The sequence below is a fragment of the Podarcis vaucheri genome, assembly GCF_965113315.1.
Source record: "Podarcis vaucheri genome assembly, chromosome: 2".
In the NCBI taxonomy this organism is placed as follows: Eukaryota; Metazoa; Chordata; class Lepidosauria; order Squamata; family Lacertidae; genus Podarcis; species Podarcis vaucheri.
Window position 1 is genome coordinate 95480905 of NC_138760.1, and position 26457 is coordinate 95507361.

The window sequence follows — 26457 nt, forward strand, 5'->3', positions numbered from 1 at the left end:
AAAAAAGTTCTATCCTTTTTTAACACCTTCTGGCCGACAATGCCCAGAAGGAAGGCCTCTGGTTTCTTGGGAAAGGTGTACTTAAACACCTTCTTTAACTCATTATAGATCATTTCCCAAAAGGCCTTCAATCTTGGGCACGTCCACCAGAGGTGAAAGAATGTCCCTTCAGCCTCCTTACATTTCCAACATTTATTATCAGACAAATGGTATATCTTAGCGAGTTTGACTGGGGTCATGTACCACCTGTATACCATTTTCATAATGTTTTCTTTCAAGGCATTACATGCCGTAAACTTCATACCGGTGGTCCATAACTTTTCCCAGTCTTCTGACATGATATTGTAACCAATGTCTTGAGCCCATTTTATCATGGCTGATTTAACTGTTTCATCCTGAGTGTTCCATTTAAGCAGCAAGTTGTACATTCTCGATATTACCTTGGTCTTTGGTTCTAGCAACTCTGTCTCAAGTTTCGATTTTTCCACCTGGAATCCTATTTTTTTGTCTTGCTTAAAAACCTCATTAATTTGGGCATAATGTAGCCAATTTTGCACCTTATCCTTTAATTTTTCAAAGCTCTGCAGCCTCCAATTACCTCCAATGTTTTCTATTATTTCCCAATATTTCGGCCAATATGCCTCCATATTGGATGTTTTCCGAGCTTTGGCCTCTATTGGTGAAATCCACCTCGGAGTTTTGCTTTCCAATAAGTCTTTGTATTTTTTCCAGACCATAAATATTGCTTTTCTGACAATATGGTTTTTAAACATTCCATGTGTTTTCCCCTTGTCATACCACAAATACGCATGCCAACCTAACGAATTGTTAAAGCCTTCCAGATCTAGGACATCAGTGTTTTCCAATAAAATCCAATCTTTCATCCAGCAGAAGGCCGCAGCTTCATAGTATAACCTTAAGTCCGGCAGGGCAAACCCCCCTCTCTCCTTTGCATCAGTTAATATTTTAAACTTTATTCGGGGCTTTTTGCCCTGCCAGACAAATTTAGAAATATCCTTCTGCCACTTTCCAAAACAATCCACTCTGTCCACGATCTGCAAAGCCTGAAACAAAAACAACATTTTTGGCAAGACGTTCATTTTTATAGCTGCAATTCGGCCTAACAAGGATAGTTTCAATCTTGACCAGATTTCTAGATCTTTTTTAACTTCTGACCAACATTTTTCATAATTGTCTTTAAATAAATTCAAGTTCTTGGAGGACAGATTAACCCCCAGGTATTTCACTTTTTTAACAATGTTTAGTTCTGTTTCCCTCTGAAACCCCTCTGTTTCAGTAACCGTCAAGTTTTTCCCTAACACCTTAGTTTTTTGTTTATTCAGCTTAAAACCCGCCACCCGACCAAATTTCTGAATCAATTCCAAAACTCTTTTTGTGCTAGATTCTGGCTCCTGTAATGTTAAAACTAAGTCATCTGCAAATGCTTTCAGTTTATATTGTTTCGCTCCGACCCACAAACCTATCCATTCTTAAGGAAATCAGCCCTGAGTGCTCACTGGAAGGACAGATCCTGAAGGACAGATTCCAATACTTTGGCCACCTCATGAGAAGAGAAGACTCCCTGGAAAAGACCCTGATGTTGGGAAAGATGGAGGGCACAAGGAGAAGGGGACAACAGAGGACGAGATGGTTGGATAGTGTTCTCGAAGCTACCAGCATGAGTTTGACCAAACTGCGGGAGGCAGTGGAAGACAGAAGTGCCTGGAGAGCTCTGGTCGGACACGACTAAACGACTAAACAACAACAAGGCACAAAAGTATGGGGGGGCAGCAAAACTGTGTGTATGTAGGAAATTGGCCATCACATAACTGACATCTTGCACACACACCCCATTATGTGTATCCTACCAGTCCCTGAATTTTTTAGATCTTTTGCCCCTATGGATAAGCTTTCATGCATTTCACACACTAGCAAGCCATTGGGAATTGCTTCCAAGTTCCATTAGAGATGCTTGAAGAATTCAGTCTTCAAGAATTCCAATGAGAACTCAGCTGATCAGCACCTCTCAGACTAATGTGTGGATTAGGAGTTAATTATCCACTTCTCAGATGTTCTGACACAGTGCCGAGCTCTAAAAAGTATCAAAGGTACGTTTAAAATGCATATTTTGGAAGAAACTATATTTAAAACTAGACATTTATGCATGTGTAATTAAATGTGTTATATGTGTGAATGCACTTCTTTTCAAAACCACAGATTTTTGCAGAAATGGAACAAAACCACTCAAGAGTGAATGCATGTAAAAATGAAACAGACAAACTCACCCATACCTATGAATATACAAAGAAACCAAACTTTGTGGTGAACATTTTTATACATTCAAAGAAGCAAAGTAGAAGCCAGCAGATCACCTTTGTTCAAGTACACTGGACTCACCCATCATGAAACTATCAAATCCATTTGTGCATAGAGCAGACTACTGTTTTGCAGATACTTAATACTGTCCATGTGCAGAACATAGGCATGACATAGTCCTAGCTTGAAACATTTTAATAGCAGATGACAATCACTACATGAAATCTGCTACCAGGGGAGGGAGTCAGTAATCTGTATAAAATGCATCAGGTTTCTTAGCTATATTTTGTCTTGGCTTACATATTCTTGGGTTTGTCCCAGAAACAATCATTCCTGAAAAAACATTAGTTTCATTTTTCTTGAAATAAACATAAACCATCACAGCCATTGTGTATGTTGGATCTGATAGATTGCTCTGCTTTAATGACACTTCATCAATTTCTAGTGGTATATTAAGTTACTGGATGTTTCTAAGATTTTTCTGTTGACAAAACGTATTTTAGATTGTAATACAATCACTCAGATATATTCCGAACATCTACTCAAACCACCTCCTCTAAAACTGAAGAACATTCCAGTGGATCATTCCATGGCTTACAAAATTTTTCAGGGCTTTTTGTATATAAAGTAAAGGGCATATTCACACCATATGTTGGAAGCTCACCCAATTCTCACAAATAGCGCATTACTTCTCCCAAAGAATCCTGGGAGCAGTGGAATTATGGCTCCACAAGGTGATACCCAGGATTCTTGGGGGGGGGGGGAGAGAGAGATTCATGTGATTTAAATCTATGATACATGTGCCTTACTACCAGTGTAAGTTGCTATTCTGTCTGCTCAGACACAAACAACGGAGGTTGTTCCATTTATTTGTAGTTGTTTTATGTTTATATACTCTGAGGTAGATTTGTGGTTATTCAGGATGGCTGAGTGATGTGCACATTATTCCAATACATCTTATCAAATGTCCCTGAGGTGATCAGATGCCCCGCTCTGGGAAACCACAGTCAAAAAGGGCTGGAAGAAATCCAAAAGGTTTCATTTATTTTCTTCTGATTAAGGGGAACACTACAAATTTACTTGGATATGTAGTGGCCACACACTGACTGGGTCCCACTGACTTTCAGCTGTAAGTATTTTAGTAGAATAATTGGTTGTCGTTGTGATTGGCTTGTAAACGGCGCTTTCCCTTAATTGTTTCAGGTGAGGTGAGGAAATATTTTTTCCCTACCTGGAAGTTACAGTTGGCAGAAAAGGCAGGAAACCATAACAAATTGATGGCTTCTAGGACAATTCCAATGGCAGGCATGTTTGATGAAAGACAACCCCCTGGTTATTTTTCTCAGGAATGATCTTCCAATTTGCAAGGGGACAGGTGAAAATTTATCAACTGATTGATAGGTAACACACTTGGGAATTAATTTCCCAACAGTGTCACTGAGATTACTACAGCTGGGTTTTCCTACATGTGCTCAATGGACTGCAGCACACCGTAAATGGCAGCAACACCTGGAATGCTATTTGTTGCCATTGCTGATGGGTGAGCTTGGAACTTTTCTTGCCTGGAGGAAATGGAACACACAGAGGGAATGAAGTGCAAAGTCTCACCTTCTCTGCTCTTGCATCTCTATGCCCTCAAATCTGCCCTTCTTTTTTGTGGAGGTCATTGTGCACCCTTCCCTGTTGCCTTTAAAGGTAAAGGTAAAGGGACCCCTGACCATTAGGTCCAGTAGTGGCCGACTCTGGGATTGCAGCGCTCATCTCGCTTTATTGGCTGAGGGAGCCAGCGTACAGCTTGTGGGTCATGCGGCCAGCATGACTAAGCCGCTTCTGGCGAACCAGAGCAGTGCACTGAAACGCCATTTACCTTCCCGCCGGAGCGGCATCTATTTATCTACTTGCACTTTAACGTGCTTTCGAACTGCTAGGTTGGCAGGAGCAGGGACCGAGCAATGGGAGCTCACTCCGTCGCGGGGATTCGAACTGTCGACCTTCTGATCGGCAAGTCCTAGGCTCTGTGGTTTAACCCACAGCGCCACCCGGGTCCCCCTTTTTCCTGTAGTTCTCTCCAAACTTCTATTGGATCCCCCCTCTCTTCTGACTTCTTTTGAATGTATGTTTTTGAATGTGTTAGTGAATTAATTAAGGCAATGTATTCTGGGGAAAAAATGGGTTGTGGTATTTTGGTGGAAGATGCCCAGGATGAAGGCTTACTATTGTTCAAGAAAGCTAGCCTACCAGGTCTTTGGGTGCATGGATGGCAGCATCTACATTTTGCATGGATAAATGACTTCATTATCAACCCAGACAATGCCAGGATAACATCATCCCTTGATCTATGAAATGTCATTCTGGGAGAAAAATAGGACAGAATTATAGAAAATGAATCTGGCTCTGTCCAATTATTTCTGCCATGAGCTGTATTGATTCTACTCATTTCTCATCTAGGTATTGAACAGACCAGTTGAACAAACCCAAATCCATGTTATAGACCAGGGATCTGCAAACTGAGGTCCGCGGGCTGGATCAGTCCCAATTGCCTTAATTCAGGATCTGGCCAGCAGACTGTCTGTGGATCGGCATAGGAATTCTGTTTGTTCGGGCTGTGCCATTCCCCCGCTCTCCCTCACACACAAAGTACACCTCCTCCTCCTCCCTTCTTCTGACTTCTCTCCGCCCTGCCTAGAGGAGGAAGGGGGCTGGGCTGAGCGCCATTTTAAGCAGCCCCTCTCCGGAGCCAGCCCTTTCGTGCCGCTCATCTTCCCTCTGCCCCCCACACCTAAAAAATTGCCAACCCCTGTCATAGATAGATAGAGTGTGTACCAGCCATCAGCATCAGGGCACATCTACATAAGTTTGAGACCACTTGGTTAATTTGTTTCCGTGACATTCATATAGGTAAAATACTCAGCACACAACCTGCTATGTGGACTATTCTGAGTGCCTATATTTTTAAATATATTCATGCCTCTGTAGATTTGGATCTCTCATTAGGAAAGAAAAAGAAATGGAAAATGCTATCTTGTTATGTAACCCTGCCAAGGGCTAAGCTATTGGTTATTAACTATTCATAAGTGACATAAAAAATAAAGAAACTAATGAGGTATATCGCAAATGCAGAAGAAATTGACCAACCTGTTGTTTTGGCTCTTATTATCTCTAGTATTACCTGTCTTGGTAAATAGGTAGGTCAGCAAAGAAGATTCCTGGGGCGAATCTCTATGTATTGTATGATTGAATCAAACACTCCCTCCTTTTGCTATTATAGAATGCAGGTCATGTGTTTTTTGTCTTCCCAATCAAGTCCTTACCTAGAGGGCAGGAACAACTATGCATTTCTTTCTTCTCTAGTGAATTCTTAAAGGAACGGAAAGTTCCAGAAATTTAGGGACCTGTGGTGGAGACAGCTCAAGAGTCATTTCAGGCCCTTTCAGTAGGATGGGCAACTCTTTAACCTAGCTTGGTGCCAGACCTTCTTGGGTAATTTAGCTGGCAAAACTAAAATAAAGACAAATCACTAGGACCAATGTATGGTTCATTCTCTAGAAATGATTAATAATAATAATAATAATAATAATAATAATAATAATACATGTCTGTTAAAAACTAATGTTAATTTATCTCTCCCTTCACCAAAGAGAGAGACAGAGATACAGATGTATGTATTTTCCCAATATTTCCCAGAGAATTGGCAGTTTTATGGGTAGAATAATGCATATTCCACTGCAATGCCTGTCAATCCTGTTAACCAAGAGCCAGCGGAACCACTTATTTCTGGCCAAAAGGAAATCTAATTTGCAGCATACCTAATTAGTTTAGCCTGAATGCTAAAATAGGCTCAGTTTGCCTAATGAAGAGCTCTGTGTTACTTTCAGCTTCCTCGTAAATGTGGCAAGTTGGACCAACCTTGAATATAAGATGGATGGTGCTTTTAAGTGCTAATCAAAAAACCTTCTATATAACACCATCTTAATGGAGACAACTACAGCCCAAGTGAGATAAAAAATGTGGCCTTAGCTGATGAATTTTGATTCTGGAGAAGCAGAAAGGATCTCAGTACAGTGGTACCTCGGGTTAAGTACTTAATTCGTTCCGGAGGTCCGTTCTTAACCTGAAACTGTTCTTAACCTGAAGCACCACTTTAGCTAATGGGGCCTCCTGCTGCCGCCGCACCGCTGGAGCACGATTTCTGTTCTCATCCTGAAGCAAAGTTCTTAACCTGAGGTACTATTTCTGGGTGAGCAGAGTCTGTTACCTGAAGTGTATGTAACCTGAAGCGTATGTAACCCGAGGTACCACTGTACTGTATAAAATATTCTCATTAGAATTAGAAGGGAGATGGCCACAAGATTCCGATAGCATTGGAGTACAGATGTTTGGGCTTAAAGTTCCGTGTACTTGACTAGTACAGTGTATTTCTCATATATATTTTTTCAAAAGCCATCTGAGTTTCCATAATCAGATGGATTTCCCTTTTGGTGACAGAACAAGGATAGTCACCATGGTGTTCCCAGATGTGGTTAGACCCCAATTCCAATCAGCTGTAGCCTGCGTGACTGATGGTCAAGGATGCCGTGAGTCCAAAAACATGTGAAGGGCATAATTGTGGCTGAAAGAGAATTATCAGAAAATTATATTTTTGATAATTTTTGGCTTATCAGTGAATGGAACTATAGTGTTAGTTCATACTGCTAGTTGAAGGAAGCAATGATTTCAGAGAGGAGGGACAGAAGGAGCAGGGAACAAGCCCATTGCTTTCTTGAAAAATATTAAAACATTTAAGCAATCACTAAAACTGGATCCACAGCTGGATCACCTTTGTCACAAGCAGAGAAGCTTAGCGGGCATTTCACAGAACATTCACCTCAAGGGCCTGGCAGTAGAACCTGCAATTGACTAGTCCTCCACTCTCCCAGGTGTGTCTCTGGTGGGGTCTGATAGTGGAAGGGTCTCAGAGACATACTATGCATCTTGCTAGGGAAAGGAATGGCACTGTACACAATTTAAAACATAACTTTATTATTGTACAGCTGGCAACTTGTTCCTTTTCATTTGTGCTAGTTATTAAAAGCCACCCAGAGTGACTGGGGAAACCCAGCCAGATGGGCGGGGTATAAATAATACATTATTATAATTATATTATAAAATGACATTTTCAAAAATCTATCAGAAAATTGTTTTCTGAGAAATTTCAGCCCAGCCCTGATATTTAGGCTTTGTCAGACAAAACAGAAGGGACCATTTATTTTCCTTCTGCCAGATGTTGCTTCTGGGAAACTCTGGACACTTTATACTTTTCATTCATTTGGAAGATTTATAAACAGCTTGCTTGAAGAGCTCTCTAAGCAGTGTGAATAAATAAATCAAATTGTGAATAATTATCTACAAGCAGGATTGCACATGCAATTGCAGATTCATGTACTGTCAATGCACAAAAGGGCTTGTCTTTTGAAGCTGCTATGTGGAAACCCATTTTCTTTTGAGACAAGGCTTAGTGCAGTCATTAATTCAGGCCTGCACAACGTATGACTCACCTAGCTCAAGGTAGCCCACTGCTTATGATAATGAATTTTCTGACGTAACTCTCATCTTTGCTACTTGCTGATGGCTGCAAAAATGCAAGGGGTGTGTATGTATAGCATCCAGCAGGCCACAATATGTGGTTGATCACAAATTGTTCAGTTCTGGTTTAATTTTGAAAATACTGTCTGACTTGAATGCTCTTCGCCTTATTTCCAGACCTGCTTGTTATCTCCCAGTAGTGAAAAGAAAAGACACTCTGGAAAATTTCAGAGGCTTTTACCTATTTACTAAATATTTTCCTGCATTTTGACCTGGCCACCAAAGTGTCATTTGTGAAGGGTTTTGTGAACTGAAATACAGTGATACCCTGTTACATACGCTTCAGGTTACAGACTCCGCTAACCCAGAAATATTACCTTGGGTTAAGAACTTTGCTTCAGGATGAGAACAGAAATCGTGCTCCGGCGGCGCAGCAGCAGCGGGAGGCCCCATTAGCTAAAGTGGTGCTTCAGGTTAAGAACAGTTTCAGGTTAAGAACGGACCTCCATAACGAATTACATACTTAACCCGAGGTACAACTGTACAGCGATGGGGAAAGTTTTACCTGGTTAATTTGTGTTTGTCAGGCTGCTTTTAGGAGAAATCCCTGTTGTAAATCTATACCGTCTTCTTCCTCCTCCTTAGGATGGGGAGGCAGTCTCCACCATTCCTCCTCTGCCCAGTCCCGGACACAATGCATATTAGATGGTATGCACTGCATTCTCCCCTTTATTTATTTCTCTTTCACATTTGAAGGCACTGTAGTGTGACTCTTACACGCCATCAGTAGGAGCTGGTGGGGCTGTGGGGCTCTCCTCTTCTCCCGATGCCGCACATTGCTGTGCTCACCAAGAGGGAGAGGGGCAAGGCAGCGGGAACACTGCATAATGTTAGCGCAGTGTCAGGAAGGTTGGCTTATGTGTTTGTTGCATTTCTATCCCACCTTCAGGTTAAGAACAGTTTCAGGTTAAGAACGGACCTCCAGAACGAATTACGTACTTAACCCGAGGTACCACTGTACAGCGATAGGGAAAGTTTTACCTGGTTAATTTGTGTTTGTCAGGCTGCTTTTAGGAGGAAGACTGATAAATCTGTCTATGTTGGAGAATGATTGTTTTGTTTCAGGACCGAACCTTCCACTGAAACAAGGTCCTTGGGCTTACACACAGAGTGATCACATGGGAATGCTTGAACAAGTATTTTTTTATTTTTTAAATCACTCCAGGAAGATTTGAGAAGCCCTGTCCCGTGTTGTACTCGGCAACTAGGATGACACAGGGCCCTCATCCCCACAGGACTTTAATCTTTAATCTGAGGGAAGTTAACAGTTTGAGAGACAGCAGTGCTATTTGGTTTTTATTTTTTTTTTTTTTTATAATAATTTTTATTACATTTTTTACAGAAATAACAAAGAGATCAAAAAGTAAGAAGAAAAAAAAAAAAAAAAAAAAAGACCAGAAAAAAAGGAAAAAAAAAAACACAACCATTTCGATAACTCATTTCAAATTTCCATTGGACTTCCCCCATCCCTCGCAGAATGCATTTCTTAACAATAAATTTATCAGCAAATTATATCCTTATTTCATATGTTTCTTTCAATTTTCAATTACAGTTTAAATTTAAATCTCTTGATCAATATATACTCTGAACAATATACCATAATATCATTTTTACCCATTTAAACCTTAATTCTTTCATAAATCTTGTCAAATTTCATAAATGGTTAAGTTTTGTTACTGGGGCTAGATTCCCAATCACACGACATCTTATGTTTCATATAACTTATAATACTTTTGCAAATAGTTTTTAAATTTTTTCCAGTCCTCCTCCATTGCTTCTTCTCCCAAGTCTCGAATCCTTGCAGTCATCTCGGCTAATTCCATGTAGTTCATCAATTGCGTGTGCCAGTCCTCCAGTGTGGGCAAATCTTGGGTCTTCCAATGCTTAGCGATAAGAATTCTTGCTGCTGTTGTAGCGTACATAAAAAAAGTTCTATCCTTTTTAGACACCTTCTGGCCGACAATACCCAGAAGGAAGGCCTCTGGTTTCTTGGGAAAGGTGTACTTAAACACCTTTTTTAACTCATTATAGATCATTTCCCAGAAGGCCTTCAGTCTTGGGCAGGTCCACCAGAGGTGAAAGAATGTTCCCTCAGCTTCCTTGCATTTCCAACATTTGTTATCGGACAAATGGTAAATCTTAGCTAACTTAACCGGGGTCATGTACCACCTGTATACCATTTTCATAATGTTTTCTTTCAAAGCATTACATGCAGTAAACTTCATACCGGTGGTCCATAACCTTTCCCAGTCATCAGACATAATATTATAACCAATGTCCTGAGCCCATTTTATCATTGCTGATTTAACTGTCTCATCTTGGGTGTTCCATTTAAGCAGCAAGTTATACATTCTCGATAATAACTTGGTCTTTGGTTCAAGCAACTCTGTCTCAAGTTTCGATTTTTCCACCTGGAAACCTGTTTTTTTGTCTAGCTTAAAAACCTCATTAATTTGGGCATAATGCAGCCAATTTTGCACCTTATCCTTTAGTTTTTCAAAGCTCTGCAATCTCCAGTTACCTTCAATATTTTCTATTATTTCCCAATATTTCGGCCAATAAGCCTCCATATTGGTTGTTTTCCGAGCTTTGGCCTCTATTGGTGAGATCCACCTCGGAGTTTTGCTTTCCAATAAGTCTTTGTATTTTTTCCAGACCATATATATTGCTTTTCTGACAATATGGTTTTTAAACATTCCATATGATTTACCCTTGTCATACCACAAATACGCATGCCAACCTAACGAATTATTGAAGCCTTCCAGATCTAGGACATCAGTGTTTTCTAATAGAATCCAATCTTTCATCCAGCAGAAGGCTGCCGCTTCATAGTATAGCCTTAGGTCCGGCAGGGCAAACCCCCCTCTCTCTTTTGCATCAGTTAATATCTTAAACTTTATTCGGGGCTTTTTGCCCTGCCAGACAAACCTAGAAATGTCCTTCTGCCACTTTCCAAAGCATTCCACTCTGTCCACAATCTGCAAGGCTTGAAACAAAAACAACATCTTTGGCAAAACGTTCATCTTTATAGCTGCAATTCGGCCTAACAAGGATAATTTCAGTCTTGACCAAATTTCTAAATCTTTTTTAACTTCTAACCAACATTTCTCATAATTATCTTTAAATAGATTCAAATTCTTGGAAGACAGATTGACCCCCAGGTATTTCACTTTCTTAACAATATTTAGTTCTGTCTCTTTCTGAAACCCTTCTGTTTCCATGGCCGTCAAGTTTTTCCCTAAAACTTTAGTTTTTTGCTTGTTCAACTTAAAACCCGCCACCCGACCAAATTTCTGGATCAGTTCTAAAACTCTTTTTGTACTGGGTTCTGGCTCCTGTAGTGTTAAAACCAGGTCATCTGCAAATGCTTTCAGTTTATATTGTTTCGCTCCGACCCGTATTCCTTGTACCTGCCGATCCTCCCTTATCATGTTCAGCAAAACCTCCAGGACTGAAATAAACAATAAGGGGGATAGGGGGCACCCCTGTCGTGTTCCTTTTTCAATATGAAGTTCTTCTGTCACCACATTGTTCACTATCAACTTAGCTTTTTGTTCTGAATAGATTGCTTCTATTCCATTCTCAAACCCCCTTCCCACTCCCATCCCTTCCAAATTTTTCTTCGTAAATTTCCAGGAAATATTATCAAAGGCCTTCTCCGCATCAATAAAGATCAATACTGCTTTGGTGTTAATATTTGTTTGTAAAAGTTCCAAGATATCAATAATGTTCCTGGTATTGTCAAACAAATGTCTACCTGGGAGAAAGCCGGCCTGGTCTTTATGGATTATCTCATTTAATACTTTTTTAAATCTGTTGGCCAGAATATCCGCAAATATTTTATAATCCACATTTAGGAGTGAGATGGGACGGTAGTTCTTGAGTTGAGTCTTTTCAGTTTCCACTTTAGGTATCAATGTGATGAATGCTTCTTTCCACGTATCTGGTGCCTTCCCTCCCCCCATAATCTGGTTACAAACCTCCTCTAGTGGTTGTATCAAATAGTCTTTTAACGTCCTATAATACTTGGAGGTAAGTCCATCAGGTCCTGGAGATTTGCCCAGCTGCATATTCTGAATGGCATCCTCGATTTCTTGTTGTGTTATTTTACAATTCAGGGTTGATCTCTTCTCTTGAGATATTTCTGGAAGACCATTTTCTTTCAAAAATTGTTCTATCTCGGTTACATCCTCGGGTCCTTGTGTGTACAGCTTTTTAAAGTATTTCTGGAAACACTTTCTAATTTCTCCCGGTTTCTGAATGTTCTTTCCTTCAACTTCTAGATTGGTAACATAGTTTAATTTTTGTCTCTTTTTCAACTGCCAAGCTAGCAGTTTCCCACATTTATTCGCCGATTCAAATGATCTTTGTTTCATTTGTTTAATTCTCCATTCCACTTCTTGGTTAATCAGTTGCGCATATTGTGACTGGTGGAATTTAATTTCTCTTAAGGTCTCTTTGGATTTTGGGTTTAATCTTAATTTTTTCTCGCCGTCTCTTATCTTCTCCAATATCTTGTCTTTTTTACCATTCCAGAGTTTTTTCTTGATCGTATTCTGTTGTATCAGAAACCCTCTCATAACAGCTTTGCTCGCGTCCCAGATTGTTCTTTTTTCCACCGAGGTGTTCAAGTTGATTTCAAAATAGTCCTTTAAAGCTTTTTGGGCCTTCTTTACAATCTCTTGATCTCTTAGCAGGTTGTCATTCATTTTCCATCTGAAGGAGTCGGCAGTAGTAAATCTCATTTCCATTTTCAGGGCGTTATGGTCGGAGCAAGTCTTTGGGCAGATTTCTATTTTTGTGGTCTTAGGTGCCAGCCCTCTAGTTGTCCAAATTTGGTCGATCCTTGTCCATGACAGGTGGGCCTCCGAAAAGAAAGTTCCTTCTTTACCTAGGGGGTTTCTCGTCCTCCATGAGTCAATTAAATCCATATTGTCAGTTAGTTCAAAGAAAGTTTTTGGTAGTCTTCCATCTTTAGTCAAATTCTGGTTCTGCGACTTATCCATAAGAGTAGAGACAACCCCATTCATGTCTCCCATCATAATGATGTTAGAATAGTCCAGATAGTCCAATAATGTCTCATGCAGCTTCTTATAAAATTCTGATTTCCCCTCGTTTGGTGCATAAATTCCTAATATCAAAATTTTCTCTCCTTGGGTCGAAATCTCAATAGCCAGGATTCTTCCTTGTTCATCTTTAAACAAAAGTTTCGGTGAAAGAGTCTCTTTGGCGTAAATCACCACGCCTCTCTTCTTGACTCTGTCTGATGAGATGAATTCTTGGCCTAATCTTTTATTTGTTAACACCTTCCTGTGTACCCTTGTCACATGGGTTTCTTGCAAGCAAATTATATCCAAATTCTCTTTCTTTAGGATATGGAAGATCCGTTTGCGTTTTTCTGGGGAGCAGTGCTATTTGGTTTTTAGACCCCAGCTCACATCCACTGCCTGCTGCCAGGGCATTGCTGCTCCTGAAGCTCATTAGAGGATTCGTTAGGCCCTGCAGTTGATCAACTGACTTCAGGAACTGATCTAATTAAGAAGTTTAGATAAAGGATGAGAGAGAGCAGCAGAAAACTGGAAAACAGAAAAAGTATACTTTAGCTTGAGAGAGAGAGGGAGAGGGCAGAATGTGTAAACACATTACAAACGCATCAAGTATTTTACTTTCTAATTGGTCCCCTTGAGAAAGTGTTTTGCCACTGGGGTCCTTGTCCTAGATCTGCATTCAAATCCGACCTTGTCGAAAGCACCCTGTCTGGCTTCCTCTCTTCATGTGCTAATTGTGAAGTTGGACAGTTCCCTCTGAGCAGTTGGAAGTTCGGGAAGGTTTCTTAATTGGTACATCTTTTTACGTACAAATTGAAAAGAGAGAGAGCTTCCAAGTGGTTAAGAAGAATCAGGGAAATTGGCAGTGGTCTTAAAAATACCAACGGTTCTCGTTTTATTTTTAAAACCCCTCCAGGGCCATCTTACCATAGGCGCTAGGGGTGTGGGGCACCTGGGCGCCGGGCTCTCAGGGGCGCCAGGCCGAGAGTCCGGGGAAGAGCCCGCCCGTTGGTCGGAGCGCTGCGGCGGGCTCTTCTGCTGCGGGCGGCTCTGCATTGCAAGTTTGGGCCGACCGAGCCAGCGAGACGCTGAAGTGGCTGGCTGGCTCCGCCCTCCTGCACGCCTGGGACTGGGCAACCGGGGGGGGGGGAGAGAGTCCTGGGTGGATCTTTGCACCCTGGCGCCGCATATACTTAAGACAGCCCTGAACCCCTCCTCCCTGATGTGACAATCCTTAGCAGTCCCATTTCTTAAACTCCCCCTGCTGCAACCAAGCTTAATAAATAATTGAAGGTGCATCAATATTTTTGTTATTATTAGTAAGTTGCATTATCTTTCTCCTTCTCATGCCTAGCCTGTGAGGCAGGGTGATAACTATCCTGATTCTACAGATGGGAAGAAACTCAAGCTGAATCACTCACCCTGAGGGCCATGATTGGGCTAGACTGCATCTCCAGCCTCCTAGGTGTGATGGACCCTAGACCACATATCACTCCTGTGATGTTAGACACTAATCTGTGTTCATTTGTGATCCAAAAGAATCAATGTGTCAGGATGCTGTCAGTGGCTCCCAGCTGGTTGCCCAGGAAAGTATGAAGACAAGGAAAGGTTTCTTACTGTCCTTTTTTATTTCAATATTTACACAGAGAGGCTATAGAACCCAGCCTCTTGGATAACGGCATTGTCCCGAGTGAATCTCCACCCCCCGTCTCTCCCACTTCCTCTTTTGTTACTTCTATGGGTGCTGCTACGTGCCCTCTGTCTTTGAGCTCTCTACTCTCCTACTTTCAAGGCTCGCCAGGTTCTGGGAGATGGAGGGTCTGGGATGCTTTCTAATGACACCATGTTATTCAGCAGCCGCTCCGCTTCTGCCTCCTCCTCTCCCACGATTTCCCAACTTTCCCCCTCATCTGCCTCTGAGCTGTGACCTCCCGCAAACCCCTGTTGTAAATCTATACCGTCTTCTTCCTCCTCCTTAGGGTGGGGAGGCAGTCTCCACCATTCCTCCTCTGCCCAGTCCCGGACACAATGCATATTAGATGGTATGCACTTCATTCTCCCCTTTATTTATTTCTCTTTCACATTTGAAGGCACTGTAGTGTGACTCTTACATGCCATCAGTAGGAGCTGGTTGGGCTGTATGGCTCTCCTCTTTTCCCGATGCCGCACATAGAATCATAGAATCATAGAGTTGGAAGAGACCACAAGGGCCATTGAGTCCAACCCCCTGCCAAGCAGGGGGCTGTGCTCACCAAGAGGGAGAGGGGCAAGGCAGCGGGAACACTGCATAATGTTAGCGCAGTGTCAGGAAGGTTGGCTTATGTGTTTATTGCTTATGTGTTTATTGCATTTCTATCCCACCTTTCTCTACAAATTGCTCAAGGTGGTGTCCATGGTTCTCCCCCTCCTCACTTAATCCCCACAACAGCCCAGGGAGGTAGGTTGGGCGCAGACACAGGGAGTAGCCCAAGGTTGCATCCTGGTCTCCCAGGTCCTAGTTTGACACTCTAACCACTGCCCCACACTGGCTCTGCCACTGCACCCATGCCACGCTCACTCTGCTTTGCCTCCCTCCCTCCGAGGAAGCAGTAGCAACACATAGCAATGGGAAGATTGGCGAGCAATGTGGTCCCACCCACAAACCATAAGTGAAACGAAATTTTGTGAAAATCTTAAATTTAGACAAAAAAATAGTATATTTCTGTAGTTTTGTGAAATGCATGTTTAAAGAACAACCCTATGAGCAATACCTTTGTCCGTTGTACTCATTAGCTTAGTCATAACAATAAAGGCAGTAAATAATCCAATAATAACTACTCAGTCATACAGATGAAGTGAGGAATGTGAACAATGCTAATATGATTAGGTAATTCAATCCAGAAATTGAAAAGGAGGCTGAACGGTTGTGTGGTTGTCATACTAGTCATAAATGTACAATTTTTCTGGATAAAAGAGAATATACTGTACACACTTGCTGTTGAACTAGTTCCGTTGAACTGAATAGGTGACATGAAGCCAAGTCGTGCACAGAGTGGACCCACTGAAATCAATGGCTGCTATCCAACTAACTTGTACCATCAGTGCAAAGATTTCCACTCATACAATGGAATGCCTCCCCTCCTCTCCCCACAGGGCTGGAGGAAACTCCGGAACAGATTTAGGAAGCAGGCAGGGGAAGAGAAGGTGGGGGAAAGCAGAGGTCTGTCCTGCAAGAGGAAATCCTTGCACTGGGAGCTGGATACTTCCCAATGACTTCAACTGGTCTCCTTTGAGCATCACTGACATTGAATATCACCCATCAGACAATGTAGACTGGCTGTGTTTTTCATGTCGTTTTCCACCTTCAGTGATAGCTTCCTCAAAAAATAAATACCTCTTAAGGTATTCCCCCCACCCCTACTCCTTTACTTGAAAACCTTTTAGAAGATATATCTGTTTCTCATGTCCGTATCATTCACAGAGTTTTTATCTCAATGCGTCTCTTCTTGTTCAGTGGCTGGTAGCCACAATAGCTATGTTTCACCTCCACTGTTGGAAGTAAGTCTACCTCTGTTGCTGGGAATCACAAGTGTAGTATGTTGCACCCAAGTTCTGTTTGAGGGTTTTTGAAAACAGAGCGCTGGACTAGATAGGCCTTTGGCCTGATTCAGCAGAGCTCTTTTTATGTTCTTATGATTGACTAGTTCTCCTTCCTTGCACCCTCTTTCTTCCTGGGAGGGGTGGCTAACACCCCAGAGGACAGGATCACACTTCAAAACGACCTTGACAGATTAGAGAACTGGGCAAAAATAAACAAGATGAATTTTAACAGGGAGAAATGTAAAGTATTGCACTTGGGCAAAACAAATGAGAGGCACAAATACAAGATGGGTGACACCTGGCTTGAGAGCAGTACATGTGAAAAGGATCTAGGAGTCTTGGTTGACCACAAACTTGACATGAGCCAACAGTGTGACGCGGCAGCTAAAAAAGCCAATGCAATTCTGGGCTGCATCAATAGGAGTATAGCATCTAGATCAAGGGAAGTAATAGTGCCACTGTATTCTGCTCTGGTCAGACCACACCTGGAGTACTGTGTCCAGTTCTGGGCACCACAATTCAAGAAGGACACTGACAAACTGGAACGTGTCCAGAGGAGGGCAACCAAAATGGTCAAAGGCCTGGAAACGATGCCTTATGAGGAACGGCTAAGGGAGCTGGGCATGTTTAGCCTGGAGAAGAGGAGGTTAAGGGGTGATATGATAGCCATGTTCAAATATATAAAAGGATGTCACATAGAGGAGGGAGAAAGGTTGTTTTCTGCTGCTCCGGAGAAGCGGACACGGAGCAATGGATCCAAACTACAAGAAAGAAGATTCCACCTAAACATTAGGAAGAACTTCCTGACAGTAAGAGCTGTTCGACAGTGGAATTTGCTGCCAAGGAGTGTGGTGGAGTCTCCTACTTTGGAGGTCTTTAAGCAGAAGCTTGACAACCATATGTCAGGAGTGCTCTGATGGTGTTTCCTGCTTGGCAGGGGGTTGGACTCGATGGCCCTTGTGGTCTCTTCCAACTCTATGATTCTATGATTCTATGATTCTATGATTCTATGATTCTATGATTCTATGATTCTATGATTCTATGATCCTTTTCCCCATGTGTCTGTTTTTTATTTAGAAACTGTAAGCCTTAACAACAACAAAAAAGTGAATCTAAAGAATGAGCCTAGAACACACACAGCTGTTCTGCAACAAAAAATAATGATTAGCTTTACATGATCAAAGGAGAGTAGCTTTTCTCCTTGTCTAATGAACCAAGAATCAAGGTGTAGTGTAGCATGGGAATGCATAGCAGTAAAAATGCCTCCATTCTATAGATTATGGATGGGGAACATGTGGCTCCCCAGATGTTGCTGGACCCCAGTGCCCACCAAATCCATCCACCACGGCCAGTCATATGGAATGATAGGGGTCGTGGTCCAACAACATCTGAAGGGCCACAGGTTCCCCATATGCGCTCATCTTGTCCACAAATCTCAGCTGATTCTGCCACTTGTGACATCCATGCTGTAGCTTAACCAGTCTTCGCATAAATGTCTAAGCCTGAGCTGTCTGAAGAGTGATAACCAATGAGTCAGCTCGCCTTATGGAAGCATCAAGAAGCTCACTGCTAATAGTAACTGCCTTGATAGATGTCGTTAAGAGTCAAACTCCAGGGGTATTATCTGGCCCATAGAGTTCCACAGTGAAACATCTGGCAGGCCTAACAAGATGCCAGCCCCTCTGTTTCCACATGTGAATGGCAGCTGGCTGTAAATTCAGCACAATGCATGTATTTGTAGTCATTAAACACACTTCCAAGTCTGTGCTCTATTTTTATTGGAGTGAGCAAGTGTGCTGTACCAATTCTCATCCCATTTGTCTCATTCAGCAATACTTGTCTTGATTTATTTCAGTGTAGTACGCCCAGATGGCCTATACATATCTCAGTAACAAAGGCTTACTTGAATATCTCTTTTGCCGTAAAGACGCATAAATAAATAAGTGCCACTCTGTATTAGAGCCATCTGGAAAAATCCTGAACCCAGCACAACCTAATTACTCACAATCATTAGGACGATGGTTTGGAAACAGGCAATCTGGTCTGCAAGCCAGTTAAATCACAAGCCAGTTAAATCACAACATTTGCATTTAAACTAGCTAAGATGCATCTCTCACCTTAGCGTTTGTGTGGGCTTGTCTTGCTCTCTGAAGCACAGCTGTAGCAAAACAGTCTGGAATATAACACCGCCACTGCAGTCCTGCTTGCCTAACAGTTTTCATTGGCCTGTGCTGCAGCGTCTTAGAATCAGGGAGGCATGAGTTCAGATCCACCTTAAGCAGGTTGTAGGTGGCGGCGGCACATTTAATATTTCCTTACTACTACACAATTATTAATCATCATCATCATCATATTATTATTATATACAGGTACAGAAGCTGTATTCATTGCCACTGGTCAGCCCTGGAGTGTGATGATAAAAAATAAGACTAGGAGTATTCCTGAGCCTGTGAAGAGTGTCTTCTTCACTGAGTGACTATCTACATCCTACATCCTTCCTTATTATCTTTAGTTCATATTTAGGACTCATGATGAAGGGTATTCAGACAGGTGTGAGCACCACAGATGCATGGAAAAAGGAGAGATTGAATTAATACACGTATAACAATATTTTCTACATAAAATTAAATAAATGTTTCCTGAACTATTGAGGCTCGATTAAAACTGGAAGCACAGTTTCACTCTCACATATTTCTTTATCCACTCCCAGGGACCAATGGGCAGGCATCCTCTTTGATGGGCCTTTAATATGGTTCCTGCTCCTGCCTTCCCTTTGCCTAGTCAGTCAGGATTGATGGATGGAGGTCCGTGTGTGTGTGTGTGTGTGTGTGTGATTTATTAACTTATTCACGAATCCTCTGAGTTTACAGTCAAACATAACATCAGTAAAAATAATATAATCCTTCAAGACGGGTGGGGAACAGCTTAGGTGGCTCAAAAAGAGCCCTAAAGATTTTTCTGCCACTGTGCACTATGGTCCTATGCACCAGAGATGAGGGATCTGTGACACCCCCCCCCATCCAATGCTATTAATCAGTAACTCCCATCATCCCCATGCTGGGGATGGCCATGCTGACTGAGGCTGATGGGAGTTGTAGTCCTACAACATCTGGAAGGTCGCAGACTCTCCATCCCTCCATTAAGACAACATAAAGCAGAATAGTTTAAATCCAGTGCTAAAACCAGAAATCAATAGGCCTGAGCAAATCCATTTCCCCCCACGTAGTGTTGGGGGGGGGCAAGCCTCAGTGCCAGGAGACCATCTCTGAAAATAGTGTTCCAAATTTGCATTGCCATCGAGAGAAGGTCCTATCTCGTTATCTGCAGGCCTTGCTTCTGGTAGTTGAGGAACCCAGAGAAGGGCCTCTGGGAATGGTCAATACCTGAGCAGGTGGATGCTTCTGTCTAGCCCGATGCAGGCTGCATTAGTGAATCTCAGCGCAGTCTTACTTTCCCCCAAGGATGATGCCGCTGCCCATGTATCAGAAGATAAGGATGGTGGCCATGTGTCCTACTTAACAGAGGACATGACTGTATTAAGAAGGGCTGTCAGAAGATAGCCTTTTGTTTGACGATATCTTCACATTGAGAGCTGAACCATCTGAGTCTTGTTGAAAGATAAGGAACTATAAAAAAAATTGCTTATCATCTGATCAAAGCACCTGGTCAGCAGAATGAGTAACCTGGTGCCAACCTCACTACGGTGAGATGAATTGCATTTCTATTTAAATTGTAGTATCGTTTTCCCTTAATTTGCATCTATAAATATAGATTAGCATGCTTCTTTTATGAAAATTGGTAACCTCTGCTTGACCATGTGTCACTGGGCAACTTAAAGATCAAAATAAATGTTTTGTCCTCATTGCTTTGCATAGAGTAGTCAACAGATGCATCCAACATTATGACTTCATTTTTCAGGGCAGACGTCTCCAGAGCACCAGGGCACTCCAGCATAATGTTCAGGAATTTGGGTATTTCTCTCGCCACAAGATCAATTTTAATTGCATGCATATACAGTATGACTGGGTTTACCTAGATCCTTTTCATTTCATTAGGTGGCTGCAATAAAGGAATTATTAACAATACATTTGTTAGTTTGGTGAGGACTGTTTGCCCTTTCTTGTTTCAAAATCTGGTGGCTAGTCATTTTTCACAGTGCCTGAGCATGTTTCCTGGATTTGAAATAGTGTATTGTAGAGTTGTAAACACAGTTGAAGCAGATAGCCTGAAGCATCTTCTCTGAAAAAGCTACAGGAATCCCTCGCAACAGCTGATGCTGTTCTGAATTTGCAGCCAGGCTCAGTGACCCTTTAGTTATAATGTTGGAGAATATGAGAAGTGGATCTGCAAGATTGTTTTATTTCAGAAGGGCATGAGCTGCCACTATAGGATAAAATATGATACATGGTTCGAAAGAAGTCGTGTGTATCACCCTGAACTTGATGCCAGGAGCCATTCTCTCTCCCCGCCCTCTGCCCCCCATTTTAAGTATCATTTTTCTCAATTCCCTGCTACCCTAAGGGTGGCTATTTTGGAAGTTTTGGAAAAAAATGAAGATTTAGAATCCCACAGGAAATGGTTTCGCCATAAAATGATCACAGACCTAATAAAGGCAATTTACTGGATTTAGCTGTGTGTTGGGGAAAAGGTAGTTAATGCCATATTTGCAATTCTAGAGAAAGCAAGTCATGATCACAACTTGTCATATAATGGGAAATAAAATTCATGTTAAAGGAGGAAAGGTAGAGGCACAACACATTGGGAAATGCCATTTCCTAGCCTGCTGTTCAGCATAAAGATTAGACAAAGGAAAAATGTTTTGTGAGATATTTGCATTTTGGATTCTTCTTCTTTGGCAATCACTTGTAGCTGAGTAAGACTGTCTCCCACGAACACGGTTTTAACAATGAGTCTGTAAGTGACTGTGGAGGCCAATTCTGGATCCACACGTCCTTCCACAGTGGGGACCTAGGTTTCCGGGTAGGAGTTGATCATGGTGAGGGTTTGCCAAACATGCCTTCATCTTAGCACGGTTCTTTCTTTCATCCTGAGTTTGAGCATCTTCAAAGCCTATGTCACTTTTGGTAAAGGCTGTTCTCCAATTGGAGTGCTCGCAGGCCAGTGTTTCCCAGTTGTCAGTGTTTAGACTACATTTTAAAAAGATTTGCCTTGAGAGAGTCTTTAAACCTCTTTTGTTGACCACGAGCATTACGATTTCCATTTTAAAGTTTGGAATACAGTAGTTGCTTTGGAAGACAATAATCAGGCATCCGAATAATCATTGCTTCAACACTGGTGATCTTTGCTTCTTCCAGCATACTGGGATTAGTTCGCCTGTCTTCCCAAATGACGTGTAAACATTTTTGGAGACTATTGCAATCCTATACACATGATTCTTCAGAAGTAAGTGTTGTTGAGTTCAGTGCAATTTGCTCCAGTTAAGTGTCCATATGTCTGTAGTCTTATACTTGCAGGACCACAACTGTCTTTTATTTCGAGAGAAAGGAAAAATACAAAGCAATGAAAGAAGATTTGTAGAAAAGAAAAGGGATAAGGGAGATCAAGCCATTAAGTGATCTGCAAAAACCACCAGCAATTTTCAAGTGGTCCATGAAGGAGGGGGGTGAGTTTGGGAACCACTTTGTGATGACCGCCTTACTGAAGTTACCAGATCTGTTTGGTCAATAACTGGATAGATCACTTGGGATAGAAATGATCTCTGTGCCCACAGCATCACCACCACCCAAGGTCTTGTTGCTTTGTGTGAGTAAGTCATATAAAACCCAAGTGTCCTAGTGACAATAATAGTTCTAGTAGCACTTGCAAAATATGTACCTTTTTCCTTTGGGAGAAACAGAGCACGGTGTTATCAACAAAGCCAAGCTCAGTGAAAGAGATGTAGACAGTTCACTGCATTGCAAAATAATGCCCGAGATATTTTCCCCCCTCTGTGAAGCAGCTGTATGAAAAATTGTTTTACATTTTTAAAAAATGTGTTTCATTCCCCCCTCCCCCAATCTCTTCACAGTTTCATTTGAGCTTCAAGTATTCCACAAAAGAGCCTTTGAATCTGTTGAAAGACATTCATGGATAAAAGAAAAAGAAGCTTTGAAATAGCAGAAAAGAGGAAACAAAAAGAGAGAGAAAGGGATAGAGTAGGTTAAATATCACTTATCAGACTTAATATTCCAATACTCTCTGGAGGGGGGAAAAGATAAACAGGCCATTTGGGGGTGTTGATCATTTCTAACAAAGCTATTGGAAGGTGGTGATTTTTTTGCAATCATTTATTTGAAGTAGCTTCAATATTTGATCATCAGTGATCCTTGCTACATACAAATCAATACCATGCAGGCATAATCAGGGTCAGCAGCAAGGACCGAAGGCACTTCAGTGTTAGCAATCTCTGTACTAACTCTGGTGGGTTCCAGTAATCATGCTGACACACAGCTAACAAATAATAGTTGATTAAATGGAGTAGGCAAACAAGGAGCCTGCTGGGCACCTAGAGTGTGGTATCACCCTTCTGTTTGTGTCTTCCCACATCTCTGCTGCTTGCCACCTCACTCAGCCTTTTGTGTCCTTTAGCCACTCTTTCTCTGTGTGTTTCACAGCTAAGGAAATCAATGGGCCCCAAATGCACAACGCAATGGCTTTTGGCCCCCTGATTTCAGCAAGTCTTGGCTGTGATCCTATGCACACAGTGGCCAACACTCTCATTACTATGGGAACTTGCTTCCGAATGAAAGTGCATAGAATCGGGCTGTTAGTCATAAGTTCAACCAACTGTTGCCTTTGGACTGCAAATGGTCTTGCACCATTCTTAAGCTGCTAGTAGTATGAAAATTCAATTGAAAATGATAATAACACTGGCGGATGAAGAGGAGTGCGGGGGGAGTGCACCACCCCCAGCAGCACGATCCTGGTGGGGTGCACCATGCCCCCAGCATGCGCGCTACGCCCCTGCAGGCGACGCACCACACCCCTGCAGGCAGTGTGCCCCACCCCCGGGACGCATGCCAGTCTGCCCCCACCTGCTCTCTGCCCCACGGTGCTGGAGCATGAAGCTCCACCACTGGATAATAACGATGATGATTATGAGGATAATAGTAATAGGATTTACAAGACTTGGCAAATCACCTCTCTTGATTTTTTTTTTTTTTTTGCATAAGCTAAGTGTCCAAGGGCCAAAGTGCTTGAGATCATTTCTCTGTCATTTAGTCTATTTCATATATATATATTGTTGTTTAGTCGTTAAGTCGTGTCCGACTCTTCGTGACCCCATGGACCAGAGCACGCCAGACACTCCTGTCTTCCACTGCCTCCTGCAGTTTGGTCAGACTCAAGTTGGTAGCTTCGAGAACACTGTCCAACCATCTCATCCTCTGTCATCCCCTTCTCCTTGTGCCCTCTATCTTTCCCAACATCAGGGTCTTTTCCAGGGAGTCTTTTCTTCTCATGAGGTGGCCAAAGTATTGGAGCCTCAGGTTCACGATCTGTCCTTCCAGGGAGCACTCAGGGCTGATTTCCTTAAGAATGGATACGTTTGATCTTCTTGCAGTCCATATATGTAAAGGTAATGGGACTCCCGACCATTAGGTCCAGTCGTGACCGACTCTGGGGTTGCAGCGCTCATCTCGCTTTATTGGCCAAGGGAGCCGATGTACAGCTTCCGGGTCATGTGGCCAGCATGACTAAGCTGCTTCTGGCGAACCAGAGCAGCACACGGAAATGCTGTTTACCTTCCTGCCAGAGCGGTACCTATTTATCTACTTGCACTTTGACGTGCTTTCGAACTGCTAGGTGGGCAGGAGTAGGGACCGAGCAACGGGAGCTCATCCCGTTGCGGGGATCCGAAATACCGACCTTCTGATCTGCAAGTCCTAGGCTCTGTGGTTTAACCCACAGCGCCACCTGCGTCCCATATATACATACACACACACACAGAGAGAGAGAGAGAGAGAGAGAGAGAGAGAGAGAGAAATACAGCAGCTCAGGAGCATTGGGGACCACAGGTCTATGCAAGTGTCTGGATTTAGTATATTTCAATGTTATTTTTTATCTTCTTGTTGGAAATAAAAAAGTGTACTTGTTTTAAGTGAGATCATGGAATCCCTTGTCAATATAGATCAATATTTCCCTCTCAGCATGTTTTATGATTGACTTGGTAAATCACGTAGTTGTATCCAGGGCTTTTTTTCAGCCAGAGATCACCAGAACTCAGTTCTGGCTCCTTTCAAGTGGGTGCCATTGCCATTCTAAGAGACTGGTGGCACCTCCCCCCCCCCGAAAAATAGCACTGGTTGTATCCTAGGCTTCTTTATTTGCAATTATGGCAACATTTCTATTTATTATTTTTTTTTTAAAAAATACTCCCCAAAACCCTAATTTTTATTTCATTTCTTTTTCCCCCTGTAACTTTCTTTTTGTTATTAAAATTCAATTTAATTTTTTGTAAAAACAAACAAATATGCTCTAAAAAATAAACTTGCTCCTATGTGCTCACAATTCTATGGCAACTTCTTGCCCCCCCTTTAGGCATTCCATTCCAATGGCTCCTCTGGTTAAGTCATTAGTAAAGTGATTCCCCAGGGGAAAATATCAGATGACAGTGGAGGTGATATCTGACATTAACCAAATGCCATGCTTTTGATAGAGGCATTCAAATTAATCTTATATTGCAACATGAGCAGAGTCAATTTCCTGCAAGGTAGAAAGTACAAGAGGCAGTCTGATGACATTTTGATTATGGTCTCAAGTCACACAGTCCTTACACAACCTCCCTGCTTTCTGCATATAATTAAAGTCCACCGTCGCCTTTAAATTGATTATCTTTTTACACATTGGTCCAAAACAGGGGTGCAAGATGATTAATTGAAACTGGGAGATTCAGTCAGATTATGTCAATGCTTAATCAGCTTCATTGGTTCCTAGTCCATTCAAAATGGTGGACTTAACCTTTACAGTCTGTAATGGCTTGGCACCAGGATACTTGAGAGATCATCTTCTTGCACATATACCTGCTCATGGCTTGAGTTCTTCTTCAGAGATCCTGCTCTGGATGTTCCCACCAAGTGAAGGAAGGTGGCTGACTACCTGCTCAATATATAAAGGTAAGAGTGGGGAAATGGAATGAGATAAATTCATGGAAGTGTTGCATTCATTTATTCCGTTTATCAACTCAAGTGATGAAGAGGTGGGACCGCCTGCATTCCAGATCACAATCTAGCATGGTGACATCATGCTAGATGGGTGGGTCTCTGGGTGGGGATGTGCATGCTATACTATGAAATCTGAGATTTTTAACATGTTGCATAAGACACTTCTGTTACTGCTGTTACTAGTGTTAATTGTAACATGGCAACTCACTCTTAGTTTCAGCACTGGAGTGGGAAATGGAGACACCAGGAAAGCATGCTGGGAATCACTCCGTTACATATCGACATGGATTCTAGAGCCAGGAGGCCTTGCTATCCACTTTGGTATGTCACAATGGTGCAGGAATTGACAGAATTAGAGAAACAAAAGGTTTACCCAGTCCCCCATGGAAGGTGTGTCCATTCAACCCCAAGAAGTAGAATTTCCTATTGCGAAAGACAGGACAAACCTATAATGCAGTCAAGGTGGACGTAGTTGGGCTAATAAGACAAATCATCCCCCCCCCAAAAAAAAACCCCACAACACCTCCTGGGAAACCAGGGATCAGCATATAAACACTCTGCCTGAAAAATTATGTTGTTGTTGTTGTTTAGTCGTTTAGTTGTGTCCGACTCTACGTGACCCCATGGACCAGAGCATGCCAGGCACTCCTGTCTTCCACTGCTTCCCGCAGTTTGGTCAGACTCATGCTGGTAGCTTCGAGAACACTGTCCAACCATCTTGTCCTCTGTCT

The 26457-nt window shown here is 42.2% G+C and overlaps 1 long non-coding RNA gene across 1 annotated transcript in view; it reads left to right on the top strand.

The window, feature by feature from the left end:
- Positions 1-1588: 1588 nt before the first annotated feature.
- The window catches only part of LOC309525497, a 602601-nt gene continuing 577732 nt past the window's right edge, over positions 1589-26457 (top strand). Inside the window, exons 1-2 of the long non-coding RNA XR_014216352.1 lie at positions 1589-2108; positions 3520-4117. This is a non-coding gene — a long non-coding RNA (uncharacterized lncRNA). The remainder of the gene's footprint in view (positions 2109-3519; positions 4118-26457) is intronic.